Here is a 4,251-nt window from a genome sequence, read left to right on the forward strand (position 1 = left end):
CACACACACACACACACACACACACACACACACACACACACACACTCCCTTCCTTCCCCATCCTTCACATGTATATACTGTCACTTCAAATGTTGGCCTGTCTACTTTTCTCAATATATGACTCTAAGTATAGCAGAGTAACAGATCCAACATATAGGCAGGCTGTTCAAATGTATATACCATTCCTGTCCTTTTCACATGTATATACCGTCATGTAGTCTCATCCTCTACTCTGCCATGGTGCTTTCTACTAATATGTAAATTAGTGTGGTCTGTGGAAAATAACTATTGTGTTTCTGTGTACTTGTAGCCAATATGGTTGTAGAGATAATTTTACAATTTGTGTAATTAGTGATTCTTTTGCTTTTTAGTTTGAAATCTTTATAAAAAAAAGACTTTATTTGTGATAAAGAGTTTTATGTGATGAATTGTTGTCATCAGCCACCTGTGATGTAGATTTAAAGATCATGTATTAAAAAGATGAAATATTGAAATAAAAACTTGTACTTGGCTTTGTTGTTGTTGTTATTGTTGTTGTTGTTTTTGTTGTTGTGCATGTTTGTGACTTCACTGTGTATCGATGTTGTTTGTTCGTTATTTTGTGTTGATGTCAAGCTGAGTTGATAAACTTTTTACTCAAGTGACAACACTTACAAAGAAACATCAATTAATTAAACTATTTTGATATAATGTTAATGTCAATGCACGCCATTTATGACATTACAGACGTCTATCAGCATTACTAGAACAGTTGATTACATGGTAAGGATTTCCTCAACATTTTTATATATATGAAAAATGACGTCATTAAGACAATTTGTCAGTGCTGTCTTAATACCAGGTTTGAGTTCAGTGAATTCCAAGTGATGGTTAAGTGTGCTTCAGTAAGTTGACACTAGAGGGCGGTATATTAATTATATAAATTACGTCATCGGATCATTTATGAGTTATATCTTAATACCAGGTTTGAGTTCAGAGAATTCCAAGTGATGGCTAAGTAGATGTAGGAATAATAAAAATAAATTCTTTTAGTTGACTCCTTGCCATTTTCATCGAAATATTTAATATATTTATGTTGCAGCTATCATTGTGTACATACTCTGAGTATATACGAGTAACACCAGACTGATTTTCTTAAAGTTGCCATCAAATAAATTGTAAATGTCTAAAAACCATAAGCTGGCCACACACCTAGACTATACTAGCCAGCTCACTCACTCACTCACTCACTCACTCACTCACTCACTCACTCACTCACTCAGCAAAATCTGTGTACACAATTGTTATTTTCACGGTTTTAAGTAATTTACCAAGGATGGTTAAATAAAGCAGCCTGTCAATGGGACTTGCTCCTTTTAGTAACCATGGAAATAAATTAAAATAGAATACTATAAATACATACCGGTCAGAATGCCTTCACATTTTCAAAGTGAGTATGCCGTATACTGAATTGTAAGGCAAGTCGTGTTATAGCGCCCTCATCGACTTTCTCTTTCACAGACGATAGGCCGATGCACGAGGGCGCCCCGACACGTCGTACCTTAACTCACTCTTCTCACGATAGAAATAACAGAATGGCACGTTTTATATTGTGGACTTCCTCTAGTGTAATTATAAAGTTTTAAAGAGATAAACTTATTTAGTGACAGCTTCGTAGATGATATTTCAATGTCATTTTCGTCACGAATAGTGATCGGCTAAAAAGTCAACCATTATGTCCCTTGTGTCCATGTAATATATCAAGACTACCCGCCATCTACATCTTTTTCCTGCCTTTCTATGTCTCTCAAGGTACCTTTAAAACTCTATCGTTATGTTATAAGTATGTACACTTATACTAATATTAGTATTAATATTGGGCCTATCACCGTGACTGCGTCCAAACGCGCCCACATTTTGTTCGAGTTCGAGCTCCGGCGCGGCCGGGTCGGAAAAACGATATTCTTTTTACACTAAACTTTGCAACATTGTATTAACGATCGATATTTTACCTGCCAGTCAAACGTTGTTGACTAAAAATTGTTCTGGGTCAGTGTGTCAAGGTAATTTTTTATATTTCAACTTGCCAGTTATGTAAACTGGTTTTGTGGACTAAACATACCAAGTTACAATTTTTAATACATGTCCATACAAATTATAGATTTTTGCCCGCAATTTTCCGGAATACAGTTCGACTGATCTATATTTTTCAGTCAACTTTGCAATATTGTATCGATAATGTACCTGTCAATCATTTTTTTTTCAAATAAAACGACACAAATCAATAATATCATATTCGTTTTAATGTTTTTATGTATTTACACGATATAATAGACCGACCGGCAATCGTTTTGCACCGTTTACTTAGATTCACCTAGACTGACACCCTCGGCAGATTTTTGAGTTTGTTATTCATGTTTCAGTGTTGTAAAGGAAACTTTTAAGTTTTTTTCAGTTACCAGTAAGCTAAGTCCCAAACACGAAACAGTTCACTGACATGTCAAAATGTCTTGTTACTTGCAATGGGTGCCGTTTCCATCCAAAATGTGTTCATATAAACTTAAAAACCGTCGATTTAATTAAAAACAAACAATGTAATAATAATATCGAATGTGTCGATTTAATTGAATATCAAATTTAATTAAACTATTGACCACTGTGATAGATATATTCATACCCAATATATAATTTGTTCTTATAATTAAATCAAAGAGTGTTCTTTTCGGCTAATTTTTAATAATAATGTAATTAATGACCACTGCGACGGGTGTTTATTTTCAATATTTTTTCCTTAGCGATCACAAAATCAAAAAATGTTCTATTTAATAATTGAAATTTTATTTATATCTGACTGACAAAGGTCAACGTTCGTATTTAGTTTTTAAGACATAAACCGTGTGTATTTTTTTATATTGTAGTCATCTGTATTTCAACATGTGTATGGAACAACGTCACCGTAATTTGTCTACGTGAGATAATAACATTTTCCCGACGTTTTGTTGTATCTTGTATTTAATTAAATCGTGACCACTACAAAAATATGTCCGTATGAAATTATGTACGAATCATTAAATTTCAACTTTCCGATTTACCTACCATACATGATGACTTCGCTAATAAAATAACTGGCGGCGATGATTCGTTTGACAGGGGGCGCGCGCGTAGTCTCGCGCTCCACCCCAGCCGGCCCTCAAAGGCAAGAGTCTGGGTAACCAAGACTAAGGTATGCGTTGTATACAGAGTGTTATATAGTGTAGTTTCCTTTATGCGCTATGATCTCTACGATCACCGGATAGTGATCGTAGAGAACGTCGACTGCTTATAAGATCTAGACTAACTCATGTATTAACTGAGTGTACACTCACGGTATTTTGAAAAGTTGTTAATATACAAGTTTAAAATCATGTAGAGAGAATTACATGTAAGTCATTGTCAATAATTTCGCTGTTGTAATTTTATGCTAAATACAATCACAGACAAAGTTCTTTACTTTATTCACAGCTCACAGTTACATACAACGCATGCGTGTAAGTTTATATTAAACTCAGCTTAGCCAAAACAGTATAAATAAAGGGGAGCAAATGTTATTTCAACGATCAACGAGAGATGACTAACACTTGAGTTCAAATATTATGTTTATACATTTATTTGTTTACCTGTAATCTATCTAAGGCCTTGTAAACTTGGCACCTGTCCCATTTCGAATGCCGATGAATCGAAGAAAAGCCCTTGCCAGATCGCTTGTTGAATTGAATTGGCTTGGCCTACACTGAACTGAAATTGGGGTCACCCCATCATCGTAAACCACAGCCTCTTTTACGGCACCGTCCACGACACACTGATATCCGGTTGCGGAAGAACTAATAGTCTTGCTGCTAGACGTTCGGGCTTTCTTTCGATACTATACTATAAGCGAACGAAGTTCGCAGTGAGGGCTTGCCCGAACTTGGATGTTTCATCCTCGATAGCGATGTTCGGGCGTGTGTCGTATTCTATCGGAAGAACATCCGAGGTCTAGCAGATAGACTAAAGAACTAACACTCAGGCGTACAGCTCTGGTTTGCGAGCATTTTGTCGCACATGTATACGTACGAATCATCGAGGGCACATCATAGAAACGTTTAATATCGCGATTTGGACCCCAACCCCCACACACACACACCGCCACCCCCCACCCCCACCTCTCTCTCTCTCTCTCTCTCTCTCTCTCTCTCTCTCTCTCTCTCTCTCTCTCACACACACACATGTACCTGCTGATGTCGCTATTATTAT

Source organism: Glandiceps talaboti, chromosome 14, assembly GCF_964340395.1.
Source record: "Glandiceps talaboti chromosome 14, keGlaTala1.1, whole genome shotgun sequence".
NCBI lineage: Eukaryota > Metazoa > Hemichordata > Enteropneusta > Spengelidae > Glandiceps > Glandiceps talaboti.